Here is a 15124-nt window from a genome sequence, read left to right as displayed (position 1 = left end):
TTGCATAGTACTTGCAAGCTATTGAAGTGCATTAGCAATGTTGTTCTTCCCATCTGTGATAGCTCACAATTTTTTCCTTACTTCTTGATCCTATTCAATCTCATTATGAGCCATTTGAATATTGTTTGCCTATTCATCTTGTTCACTTGTTCCAAAAGTTAACTTCTCATCCACTGAATAACTATCCTCTATGTCGATATGTTCTAAAGACTCTGCCTATTTAGGTTGGAGGTGACTAAATTTATAAAGTTTATTCCTCATTCATGGATGTCATTTTTCCTATTTATTCCAACCTATTATGTAATATTTATTCCCCACAAGATGGCAGGACATATGGCTCTGATACCACTGTAATAACCCCTGCTTGTTATGACAAAGAATGCAAATTTGAACTGGCAGAATTTCATCAAATAGTTGGTGTGAAATTAGATCTATTAACACTATATGATCCAATACTCTAGGTGCAATTACACATACAATAACTATACTTAAATCAGAAAGCACTGTTGAATCCAAAAGCTAGTTTTTTTTACCAATCTTGTTATAATGTAGTGATTACCAATGCAAAAATCTGATGATGAAAACAAATTCTAGGAATCATACTAACTACTTACTATTTTAGATTCAGTCCTCTTGTACATTTATAGAAAGATAAGGATAGTCCTAAGGACATGACACCTACGTATTCATAGTTCAAACACATTAACCATATATATATATATGTTCATTGGCATATGATAAGGGGAGATTAAATGCAACGACTTACACTTGGAGTTGTAGCTGGAACCGGTTGTTCACGTGACCCGATGTTTGGTATTGTCACTAGCTGCTCCTTCAATGGTGATCAATACACCTGAACTCCCTATCCTTGATGTAGGACCAACATAACTGCTACCTTGAGATGGTTAGGCTCTATGACCCTTATTGCTAATGATGGGACTCTAATGAAGATATTGTGCTCAAGCCGCATACTACTCCACTTCAAGATTCCTCCAAACTACCTATGAAAGGGTGAGTAGGAGAAGTCTATTGTCTGATGAGTAAATGGGTGATGTTCTAGTCTGAGATGGCTGAACTTGATGACTACGTCCTTTGCTATAAGTTACCTTCTCACTATCGATGACAATCACACAACGTCTTCCAATTCTATTACGTCTACTCTTATACTCTTGGTCGATAAAGCTATTGTTCATCACATATTGTAAAAGAAAAACAATGTGTCCCACTACTATTCTAGTGTATGAACCAAACGATACTTACTTCCAACCCAAAGCTGATATCACATTCATTTTTGTCGATTTCTTGCTTGAACCATGCATTTTATTTCTAATGAGGGTTGGGGTAGCATCCAACTTCCTCACACAACTTGAGGGGTTTCATCCTCAAAGTTACTAGTCACATTTAAGCAACCAATTAGGATTTGTGTAATAACATATATTAGTGGTGACAGTCTCAATGCAACTACTTTCTTATATAACCTCAAAGTGAGAGGAGATGCGTACAACTTAGCAATGTGGGATAAAAGACTATTTTGTCTTTTAGTCACTTAAGTCATTTTTATCATAAAGTGACTTTAAATAATAAAGTACTTTATAAAACAACTTAATAAAGCAAGGTGGCTTTAACGTTAACATTTCCCACTTAAATATCTCCTCTATTGAAACCAAAAGACTTATGTGACTGGTTGACATCCTATAAAAAATGTCATTAGCCTATTTGGATGGAAAGATAGACCAACTAGGCACTAATAGGTCTAGCACAAAGAAGGGGACATTACATGTTCATCCCTCATAGGGATCGATGATCCACATTAGAATGCATAGAAAACATCGTAACAAACTCTACGATCATTAAATGTCATGTACAATTCAGCTCAAAATGGTTTACCTCAAAGTTTATACCATTCCAGACATTGTTTTCTCACTTTATTTTACTCGACACATACAATCTCTGATGCATGGTCATAACTGTTCTAGGTCTATTATTTCTCACCCTTAACTTACTTGGCTCCTTTTGTATAAATAGGCATATATGTGCTCTAGTCTACTCGACATTAACTATACTTGTCTTATACTGAATGTAATCATCGACCAAGGGCTTTCTCGACTCCTATAGAGCTTGACATATACATGTTTATTTACAAGTCTTTACATGACTCAACTTATATAGAGTAGCTCTATCATAATGATGATAGTTTGACTTTGCCTTATTTATGATTAAGTCTTTGACACTAATAAACAACAAAACTTAGAGAGACCAACACCAAGGTTCTTGTGTTGCAAAATTTAACAAATATTTCATATGTTATCAAGTTAATAAGCATGATAATATAGATACTAGTAATTAAGTGGTAACCTCATACCATCAAATTGATAATAATATCATTGATTTTAGTATAAAAATTAAGTGTATATGAACTTAATGTAGAACATTGAAGATGACACCCTAGGTATTGGAGGAAATAACTAGAAAATGAAAAAGATCTCATGTTCGATGTCTCAATGCACTAATTTTATGTGGGTGTTACAACATAGATTTAATTTTTGTTACCTAAATTCATAGTGAAATTAAATAAAACCACCACTTCTTGATCAATATTTCATATTCTAAAAGTCATCACATGCATGAGACTTTCTACCACAATCACATAATGAACACTCTTCACAATATTGAAATTCTCTACAAAGGCTTGGTAGATTACTTTTGATTTAATTTTATGTGACATATCACAAATGTGTGCTTATGATTTAACTATCCCACACCTCTAGAAATTTTGTTTAAGATAATCATATATTTTAGCATGATCCTCTTTTGGTCTTATTCTTACACATATATCCATAGTATGTACATGTATCTACCAAACCTAAGTATTTAGTCTCAATCTTAGAATATTACCAATGTTCTTCAATTACTATTTTGGATTTAAATCATAGGCATATCATCAACATGTCAAATAATATTAAAAAAATGAAATTATGTCAATTTTAATAGTTGATTCTGGAACATATGCCAAACTTTTAGTTCCCTGTCCATTTGGACTACTTTAATCAATACAATAATATTTTTTTTAGTTCATAAATATCATCTTAAATCATTTATTATTTTTTATTAATATTTTCTCCTCTAAGTCTTCATTCAACAATTTTCTCTAGACATCTATGTTCTCCAGCTTTGAATAAGGTGTCATATTGATAGACAATGACATCCTAATATTACTCAACCTAGAAACAACATAAAATATTAGATTGAACTAAATTCTATCAACTTAAGAATATAATTTTTCTACCTATTATACCCTAAGATCAACATATTCATCGACATTTAATATTTTCTCTTGAAAAGTCACTTATATAAGATTTCTAATCTCACGAAGATAAAGAACACATCTTAAGTTTAAGATTATTTGAATACCCTTATCTCCTCCTTAATGTATGTTTGAGACCTCTTCTCATAGGAAGATGCCACTTCTTTGAAAAATCTTGATCCAAGTATCAATACAAGTAAAAGAAGTATATACAAAATTTTTTGTGAAAAATACTTATTAGATGGTTTTCATTTTCTTATATAAGATCACATAGTAAATAATTATTGTTGTATATGCATCCTCTTCCCTACAGGTTGCACACTAAAACATATTTTCCTTCTTTTGCCAAAATACCATGTCAAGAATTTATCTAGTTTAATGTGCATAATACTAATACAAATTTATTTCAAGTACACTTTGACATCTTATTCCATTTGAAATTTTTTTAGATATGATTCTAAGTTTATTTAATGTGATCTATCTTAAGTAGAGAACTTTCAACCTTTCCCTACTTTAGAAATCACAAAATTTGCATTTTGACTACAATTGATAAAATTACATCTCATTTACAACATCTAACATAGACTATCTCCCAAGATACTACTCATATTTTCCAAATAAAATTGATTCTTGATTGAGGATGGTAGCATGACTTTGATCCTCTTGTTTCCAAGTTCAAATTTAGAGTGACCTAGAGGGATATTTAATCTTAAAATGCTACCAATGCTTATAAAAAAAGAACATCATCATTTATTAATATAATTTATTATTATTTAAGAAACTTAGAAATAAAATTAACTCCATTTACAATAATTACATTTAATTCTTATAACAATAGTAAACTTGTAGTTGGGATATTCTGATGTGGAGGATTTTGAAAATAAGAAAGGGGTAGGTTAGTATGTGTTGTATCTAACTTTTAACTATTTTACAACATTTTATTTCATGAATCAACCTCTATTTTTTACTACTTTTTAATTTCATAAACAATAATAAACTTGTAAATTTCATTTACTTGATCTATTACTCAACCATTAATTACCTTAATATTCTATAGTGAATTATTAAAAATATTTATTAATTCTTGTACTTTTTATTCTTATAAATTTATCACGATATTATTTAGTCATTAAGAGGGATTGGACTATAACAAGGAATGCTCAAGGACTTGATTTCAAAATCAATCATTTTTTACTCCTTTAGTGGTTGTTGATATGCAAGTTAATGGAAGAAATTATAAGGTACTTCAATCATTTCTCAAGCTGGGGAGGGAGCACCAGATATGCGAGTTAATGGAAGAGCTCATGTTGAAGGGGTGTGTTTTCCTATTTTCCGAAGACTAAAATCAACCTGATACTATTGTACGATAATATAAATCTTTGGTGTATCATTAGAAAAGGAAAATTTATTAGGGAGAGGAAGTTGCACGACCAAAATAAGGCCCCATTTGGTTGCTGGAAGATGAGGGCCAAAATCGGGTTATCATGGCTAAAATCGGGTTTTGGAGAAAAAAATGGACGTTTGGTTGCTTAAATTTATAATCTAGTTTTCACTTTCGTCTTCCAATTTTTGGCCAAAATTGGATGATGCGTCTTCCAACAAAAAGATGGAATTTGAAATTAAAACCAAGTTTTGAGTTTCATGAATGTTTTTTTAATAAAATCGGGGTCTGTGATTTCTTGCAGGCGGGGGTGGTTTTGCTGAGCAAGTTTCTATATTCATTATGTGTGTTGTTTGATTGACATTTTTTTAAATGTTTAATGTTTGATTGACATTTATATTTTTCAATGTTTAATGTTTATTTAATATTAAATATAGTTTATTCGTTATTATTTTAATTTATACGTAATGTTAAAAGTAATAAATTTAATTTTTTTTCGTATTTATTATTTATTTATTTTTGTTAAGTTAAACTAATTATCCATACATTTTGTTTTATATTTTTAAAATGATGAGGTTAAATTAGTATTTTTGTTTTATAAATTTAATATTTTTAAAATTAAAAATTAGTTTTATTTGTACTTATTTTTAAATGTGATATTCTTCTATAAAAATTTCAAATCTATGTTCTAATGTTAAACTATTTTAATCATTGATTGGATATACTTATTTTTTTAAAATATTATAATAAATTATATAAAGTGAATTAAATGTCAATTTTTTTTGAACTTTTTAACCTTGTCGAACTTCATAGTAATCGAACTCAAACTCGAACTCGAATCTTGTGACTTAGTTTTTGACTGACAGTTGTGGGTTTCTCTCGATGATGGGCAACTTTGAACACATCTCCAATTCCAATTTCTAAATTGGCAACCAAATGCAGAATATGGATTTGTATATTCATCTTCCGTGTCAACCAAACAGTCCACTGACTTCCCAAAACACAGAACCAGATTTTTGACTTGATTATGAGATAATAAGGTTTTGACCCAAATTCCTCTTCTCCAACCAAACGGAGCCTAATTGAATGGGTGCCATATTGGAAAGCCAAATTATACAGTTCTCATAAACTCTTTCACCTAGAAATCTCTCCATGTTGGGGAGTCGATCAAATGACAGATTCGCCTAGCTAGCTTTTCCCCGGGCAGAACCTATTTTCTATTTTTCGGAAAAAGGGATTGGAAATCATCGCCGCCCGCCGTAATTCCCATGTGTTGGAAATTTGTTTCTTGGCTCTTCTACCAAAAGAAGAAATTTCATAAAAAAAAGGACGGTAGAGCTGAAAAGGGCTCCCCACTTCTCTCTCTCCTTGTCCATCGGGCATCGAGTTGGAAGCTCTATAAAGCGGTCTGCTCCTCACCCTTAATTCCATCCACATCTGCTGTGCACCTTCAATTCTCCAAGGTTGACCTACAATTCTCTGCGCTTGTCATTTTGCTTCTTCTTACAATGGAGAGCTCTGATGGCGGACAAGTGGGGTGGTGGCTCTATTACGCCATTCCTGTATTGGCCAAGGATGGACGTGGCTGCATGATGATCTTTTCTGCATGGCCGCTCTACGTCGCAATCCTACTCGTCGCTGCCTGCGCCATTGTAGTTGCATGGTTGAGCCCAGAAGGATGCGCGTGGGCCTCCAGAAAGAAGGGCGGCACCGCCATTCCTGGGCCTAGGGGATTCCCCATCATAGGAAGCCATATCGATATGAGCCGTGGCCTCGCCCATTGCGAGCTCGCTCGGTTGGCTCGTATTCATTGTGCGAAAGAGCTGATGGCCTTCAGCTTAGCTTCCACTCCCGCCGTCATCACATCGGATCTGGAGGTGGCTCGAGAGTTGCTCAGCTCTGTCAATTTCTCGGACAGGCCGCTCAAACAATCCGCCCAGCAGCTCATGTTTGGACGAGCGATCGGGTTTGCTCCAAACGGTGAATACTGGAGAATGCTCCACTGTATTTCTGCCACCCATCTCTTCGCTCCCCGCCGGATAGCAGCCCACGAACCCGGACGCCAAGCCGATTCTCTCGTCATACTGATCAACATTCACGACGGGTATGTTTCCGGCGGCGTTGTGCGGCTGCACCGCCATTTGCAAGCTGTGGCGCTGAACAACATCATGGGGAGCGTTTTCAGGCGGAGTTTCGATATCTGCGGTGAGAGCGAGGAAGTGAAGAATCTGAGAGAGATGGTGGAGGAGGGATTCGAGCTTCTTGGGACTTTCAACTAGGCCGACCATCTTCCCTGGCTCAGATTTCTCGATCCCCTCCGCATCCCGCTGCGCCACCCTCGTCCCCCGCGTGCGAGGCTTCGTGAAGAACATCATCAACGAACACCGACTCAAAGATAAAGATCACGACACCGCCGAGTCTGACTTTGTAGATGTTCTATTGTCTCTCAACAGAGAAGACAAGCTTGACGACGAAGATATGATCTCTGTTCTTTGGGTATGATAAAACTAGATCGCATCTTGTAGAACAAAATTGCATTTTGAATCTTGTCTCTCGTGTTTCGTTTTCCCTCCTTCACTTCAATCATTATTTTCTGAATTGTGTTTTGTGTGTTGCGTTTAGGAGATGATATTCAGAGGGACTGACATGATGGTGCCGCTGACGGAGTGGGTGATGGCGGAGATGGTACTGAACCCGGGAGCTCAGAGGAAGGTCCAGGAAGAACTGGACAGTGTGGTGGGAAAGAGCAGGAGCGCGATCGATTTAGATATCTGTAAACTACCATATCTGCAGGCGGTGGTGAAGGAGACGCTGAGAGTGCACCCACCCGGGCCACTCCTTTCATGCGCGAGACTCGCCACTCGGGACACGAATCTGGGAGATCATGGGAAGTTGTGCGTGCCGGCGGAAATAAGATGAAGAGAAGAAAAAGAAGGAAGAAGAAGAGAAGAAGAGGAAAGAAGATGAAGAAGAGATGAAGAGGAAAGAGGACGAAGAAATCAATAGGAAGGAAGATGAAAAGAAGAAAGAGGATGAAGAAAATAGAAGAGAAGAAGAACAAAGGAAGAAGAAAGAAGAGGAGGATGAGAAGGCAAGTGCGCCCAGAACATCTCTCACACTAGATGCACTAATAAGATCAGATGATTATGATCAAATAGAGTTGATATCATCGCTCAACAAGATTATTAGCATGAACAAGCAAGTGAAGAGTTTATAGAAAACTCATATGGATGTAACTAAAAAGTTACAAGGAACATTGACAATGAAATCACTAGATCCTAATCCAAAGGATAGAGCCAAAGTTGTGATTCAAGCATTTGATGTTGGATTCACAAATATGTTAGAGGTAGCACCAGCGCATGCACAAGAAAAGCATGATGCTCAGATGTTTGACACTATACATAAGAACATCAAAAATGATTTAGTGGCTCTTGATGCTTGCATCAGGGAATTGAGAAGGCGTGAACTTGAGGGCAAGACCTTGTATGCCAAATGTGTCATGTCTTTCAATTTGACCAAAGACTTATGATGAAATAAATCTGCTAGAAATTAGCAAGGAGAAGATCATCAAAAGGTTCTCACTTTTGAGAGAACACTTATCAATGAAAGTTAGCACAATTGGGCAATAGTTAGAGGATTGCCTAGCAGAAAATGCATCATTTGATAAATTCATCTACTCAGAATTGAATGTAGCGGAGATTGCATCTTATGGGTTGTGTACTTTGCTCAGCATTTTAGGAGTAAAATACACATGGGAGAAGAGGATGAAGAGTGTGACAGTAAGTTTTGTAGACTGTATCTCTCATCTAATAGTCTAGTGAAAAGGTAATGAACCAAAGTTTTGACATGTAAAAAAGTTTTGACACCTTACAACAACATCAAAAATCACAAAATTATTATTTCATAAAATAAATCTAAAATATCAATTATATAAATGTACATATTTAAAACCATATCAATTATATAAATAAAGTTAAACACTTACGTAAACTTTAATGTTAAGGCTAATTGAACATTATAACAAATTTAAGCCTAATCATAAAATAATAATCCAAAAAACTATTAATAGATCAACTTAAATGTGAATTCTAAAAATAACTTATATTTATGTTTAGGATTATGCCTTAGCATTTACGATTAACTTCAATATTAAAACAATTAGGATATAACCTAAGTAAGATTGTGGTTTGGGTTATGATTTAGGGTTATCAATTTAGAATTAGGCTAGAGTAATTATCATTATGATTGGGGCATAAAATATAAGATTTAGGATTATGACTACTATTTCAAGGCTTATCATTTAATATTAGGCACTAGAATTTAGAATTATGATTTAGGTTAAGATTTAGGATTTATGGATGATAATTTAATATTATAGTTTAGCACTTAGAACAAGTGTTAAAAAATTAGGATTAAAATTAGGGTTTACATTTTAGGATCACATGCTAGCTTTAAGGAATACAATTTTAAATTATGGTTAAGATTGAGATAATTTAATGTTTAGAAATTTAGATTTTAGCATTTAGTGCAATTATTGAATAATTAGGGTCTACCATTTATAATCATGGTTTAAAATTTAAAATTAGGGCTAGGGTAAAGATTATGGTATGGGTTTACATCATTAAATTAGAAATATGATTAGGATCATGGTATGTATTTTCTAGGGAATTTAATATGAGTGTTTAACATTTATATTTAAATGTTTAGGATTATGCTTTAGTATTTGTCATTAAGATTTAATATTAAAACAATTACTTAGGATTTAACATAAATAATATTATGTTTTGGGTCAGGATTTAGGGTTTTCCATTTATAATTAGTGTAGAGTAATTAACATTATGATTGAGGCACAAAATATTAGATTTAGGATTACGGCTACTATTTCAAGGCTTATCATTTAAGATTAGGCATTAGAATTTAGAATTATGGTTTATGTTTATAATTAGGATTTATGGATGATAATTTAAGATTATAGTTTAGCACTTTGAATAAGTGTTTAAAAATTAGGATTCAAATTAGGGTTTACATTTTAGGATCACATGCTCTAGATTTAAGGATTGCGATTTTTAATCATGGTCAAGATTGGGATAATTCAGTGTTTAGTAATTTAGATTGTAGCATTTATGATGATTATTGAGAAATTAGGGTCTACCATTTCTAATCATGGTTTGGCATTTAGAATTAGGGCTAGGGTAAAGATTATGGTATGGGTTTATACCATTAAATTAGAAATATGATTAGGATTTATGGTATGTATTTTATAGAAAATTTAATATGAGTGTTTAACATTTATATTTAAATATTTTGGATTATGCTTTAGCATTTATGATTAAGGTTCAGTATTAAAAAAATTAGGATTTAACATAAATAAGATTGTGGTTTGGGTTAGGATTTGGGGTTATCCATTTAGAATTAGGGTAGAGTAATTAAAATTATGATTGGGGCACAAAATATAAGATATAGGACTACGACTACTATTTCAAGGCTTATCATTTAAGATTAGGCATTAGGATTGATGGATGATAATTTAATGTTATAGTTTAGCACTTAGAATAACTGTTTAAAAATTAGGATTAGAATTAGGGTTTACATTTTAGGATAATGTGCTAGTTTTAAGGATTACAATTTTAATTATGGTTAGGATTAATATTACTTTCCATTATGGTTACTGTTATGGTTACCTAGCTAGGGATCAAGTGTTAGATTTAAGATTTGAAGTTACAATTAGAATTAGGGTTTAACATTTAGCATTAAGTTTATCATTTAATAAATGGGTTAGGATACTTGTATTAGGGTTAGGTTTCTCATTTTTAATTATATAATGTTGAAATTTTAATTAGTGTTAGGGTTAGGCTTAGAATCATGGTAAGAGTGAGATTTCACATCAAGGTTAATACTATGTTTAGGGTTAGTGTGTAGTTTTATAAAAAAAGATATGGTCATTAAATTATTGAAAATCTTGTTGTAAAATTTATCTAACTAAATAAATAAATGATAAATGGATATTATGACACATAATTTGGAGTAGGGGATTTACAACTACATTTGATTTGGAAGGGAAAAATCACTTATTAAAATTCACAAATAGAATTTAAGAGAGTCTACGTTTATGTCATAATTAGGGCTAAGGTTGTGTTAAGGATTTGGTTACACAATTGTTTAGGATTAAAGTTTTAGTTAATGTTAGGATTAAAGAGTTGGGCTTATGATTAGAGTTACATGAGTCTAGGGTTTAGAGTTGAAATTATACTTTTAAGGTAAGGGAGAACATTAAATACTTAGTTTTATGTTTAGGGTTTAGATTAAATTATTATACAATAATGGTTAGGTTGAGGTTAGACTTAGGAATATAGTTAGTTTTACTTTTTTTGTTAAATGGTTTACAAACTAATTTATAATTAATTACTATTTAGTTGAAATAAATCTAAAACTTCAATGTAATTACATGTTTAAACAATCTGATTTATATCTATCGAATCATTCATCAATAAAAAAATTATTAAATACATCAAAACATTTAAAATAAATTTTTTTAAATGAACATTAGACAAACCATAAATTAAAATGAATAGATTCAAAACTATTTAAATTAACAGATACAATAATCTAAATATAAAACTATTAACAATGGACATTTATAATTTACATATTAAAAACTAATAAACGTGAAAAAAAGTAATAAATTGACAGAATTATAATGCGTAAAACTAAAAATAATGAAATAAAATACTAGAAAACAAAGTAAAATACTAGGTACACTGAAAAACAATAGCTGGGGGTCACTAGGAATCCAAAAATGGGCTCCCATTTATGAGCTTAAATTGGGCTCCTATTTATGATGCCAATAAAAATGAATGAAAACCCCCAAAAAAGGTGAGTCTTATAGGTTTTAGAAATTGGGTTCCTGATTTTGAAATTGTGCTTCGGGTACATAATCTATATTCAAAAATTAGGTAACCAATTTTTGAAGAGGTCTCATTCCACGGAGTTGCGATCCAACTTTGTGCATTCACCCATTTATTAAAGTAGTCCCTATGGACATAAAACCTAAGTCTATTATATTTTATAGAATTGTATCTTCTATGAATTATTGGTGCTTATTATGTAAACTTATAATTGATAATTAATCATACATTTAATATTATTTGACATGATGATGATGTGTTAATAATTAAAAACTAAAATCATGTCATCTTGACTAAAGGAGAAATGTAATGCCCTGCTTAGGAATCTAGGAGAAATAAACCTAATATGCTACAATGTTTACCAAACCATTATTTTTTAAAGTTTAAACAACATCAAGATAGCATTAATGTGGAAGTAGTATGAACACATAAGAAAAATAAAAAATATAGTTTCAATTCCTCAAGGGTTTTGTCATGATGAGTTACATTTAGAAGTTTATAATAAGTAGTTTAAGTTTCAAGTATAGTGTCTCCTGATCATAAAATAATCTCATAAGAAAATGCATAAGTACAACTAAAATAATGAAAGTACATCCATTAAATAACATCCACTGCACATGTCATAGGGTATGTGAGAATAGATACAAGTTCATCAACTAAAAGAGCATAAATACATCAATTGAATAGAAGTCTCCAAGATAGAAATAAGAATGATAAAGGTACATCTATTGCAATGAACATCCAAAAGTTGGCAATGTCAGGGGGACCCAAATGGTAAGAAGACACTACCTCCTGGTGATGTCTATCTAGAAAAATATTTGCATGAGATATGATGCTTTCTTTGATTAATTAATTCATTTAAAAGTCACAAAACCATGGTTCTATGAATTTTAAATTTATTAATAAATCAAAGAAAATAGTCACATCTGGTGCATTTCTTCAACTATTTAGCCACGAGCCTACCTCCTAATCACATGGCTACCTAATCAGGCTTCCACTCCAACTATTTAGGGAAGATAATGAACAATCTACAAATGACTAATCAAACATAAATTATTCTTAGGAAACAAATCCTAATAGCCAAAACTACCTCAAAGGTAACACATACTACTCAAGAAGATAAGATACTCCAAAAGAAAGAATACTCAATCCAATACCAACACCACATAACAAAATGTCATACATATACCAAGAATAGATCAAATCACAAAAATAATAAGATAAAATTAACGAAAGATAAGCACCTCAAGTCAAGAATCACATGTCAAAAGTACATCATCCATGAATCACCAATCACCTTCAATGAAAGTAAATAACCTCATTAAGAACATCCAACAATAAGTACATCACCATAGGTACAAAAAGAATCTACAAAGGAGACTCAAGCTACATTCTAGGGAGTGCCATGTCACATGGTCAAACTACTTGAGTTACCTTGGATTGATCTCTCAATAGACCCTAGACTCTCAAGTGTTGAGTTACTCGTGACTAGTTACTCTGAACCCTAGACCCTCAACGTGACACACACGGAACTAAAATACCCTCTCAGGAAGATGAGGCAATCTAGTCATACCTCTCACTAGATATCATCTCATTCCCATGCTTAGTCTATACAAGCACTCAAGGCATGGGTGGGGAAAATATCTATAGCTTATCTTATTAGTGTGTTTCTCAAAAATATTAATGATAAGATTATCACTTATTACATAACTTACAATAGGTTACCCTGGCACTAACCACTTTGGGTCCTGAACCCCTACTGCAAACCACTCCCAAGGATATGCACCTAAACAATCTCTCCCAAGCACACAATCACTATTTTGTCCCATATCACAACACCCATAAAGATCGAACTCAGTTCCTTAACTGACAATGAGAAAATAAGTTGGTTCTCCCAACCCAAGTAAACATACATGCACCAAAAGGTAAATTTCATAAATGTAGTTTTCAAATTGAAACACAAGCTCATCATGATACATAGAAAAGAGAAACATCATAAAACAAAACACCATGACAACATCTGGTGTACATCCTAATTGGTCGACCAGAGGACTCAACGCCAAATAAACACTACAAATTTTTTACCATCAACCAAATAAAATACCTAGGGTTTCAACCACATGATTTAATTCAGTTATCCTCTAGTAGTCTAGTTTAGCCATAAAGACGTGTATAAAATGATTTTACACACACACACACACACACACACACACACACACACACACACACACACAAACACACACAAACTTGAGTGACTCAGCACATACTGACTTCTCGACATCTACTAGTGCATGACACTAACTATCATATCACTTGACATGTATTATCTAGAGACTTATGCTCGACATGCTCTGATCACTTAGCCTGAGCTAATCACTTAGCTCACTCTATTCACTAGGCCTAAATAGTAGCTCTGTCATAGTGATGACCAACTAACTATGATAGATGATGACTAAATGTTTTTTCACTACAATGCCAAAACCATAATGAGATTAACAATCTCCCCCTTTGACATGAGTGACAAAAACACTTTTTCATGGCATATATATGGGTAAAAATACAAAACTGTGTAACCTTTCAGGCTAACTTATCAGAACGAATGAATTTGAGTATTTCTTGATCTAAAAATCTATTTTTTTAAAACCTATGATCTAGATAAATTCATTCTATTTATGTTATGTATGGTCTCACACTTTTCCAATTGGAAATGTCTATAATTAAATGCATGTTTTATACTAATTTCTATCCAATTTCTAAAGAAATAAAATTATTTCAGAAAAGTGGCGTTTCAATAACTCTTACTATTTTAAAGAATTTTTTTTAATAATATGTAAACACCATTTTATAGAGCTTGGAGTCAAGAATATTCTCATATAAAGTTTATAATGTTTTAATTAGATATGGTATATTGTTATTAAAAAATTTCTACAACCATGTATTTTAACACTCAAAAAGATGTCAATTTTGAGAAAGAAAAATATATTAGATCATATCAAAAAAATCTAAAAATGACATTCTAGAGGAGAGAGTCCTCTTGTAGAATGTATAATTTTTCTCTTGGTTAGAATAGATTTGTTTTGAAAAATGTGGTGGGAGATGAAAACTATCAATTTTAGGTGAGTTGAGATTTCAATCCTTGTAAAAGAGAAAATATAGGTCTAAAGCCAATTTTTTAATTTTTTATTGTTCTAGATATATATGTTTTCTATAACATTGTCTGAGATCAAAGGAAAATAAGTTTATTTCCATATAGTTTTGTGGTGTGAACTAGACCCCTACTTTTCAGCATTTTTCATCACCTAAAAAAGTATCTATACAAATTAGGAAAATATATCAATTCTTATTCCAAATAATTATTAAAAGTTATAATCCTAAACTTCATCCATTTATACATATTTCATTAGTTTACTTCATTTCCAAATTCAACATAATAATACCACATTTATGTCATTGAAGGTGAACAATTATACTTTTGTTAGCCTTTTCCTTTACAAAAGGGTGCCACAGATTTGTACTTTTACTCATATTCTTTCT

At 32.4% G+C, this 15124-nt stretch overlaps 1 pseudogene; it reads left to right on the top strand.

Moving 5' to 3' along the window:
* The first annotated feature begins 6193 nt into the window (after positions 1-6193).
* LOC149560964 (cytochrome P450 78A4 pseudogene) lies at positions 6194-7604 on the top strand (annotated as a pseudogene).
* Positions 7605-15124: the final 7520 nt, after the last annotated feature.

The sequence above is a fragment of the Cupressus sempervirens genome, chromosome 4 (genome assembly GCF_028749045.1).
Source record: "Cupressus sempervirens isolate cs-2001-9-10 chromosome 4, ASM2874904v1, whole genome shotgun sequence".
Taxonomy (NCBI): domain Eukaryota; kingdom Viridiplantae; phylum Streptophyta; class Pinopsida; order Cupressales; family Cupressaceae; genus Cupressus; species Cupressus sempervirens.
Note: the sequence above shows the minus strand (reverse complement) of the source record. Positions and strands in the feature narration are given on the sequence as shown.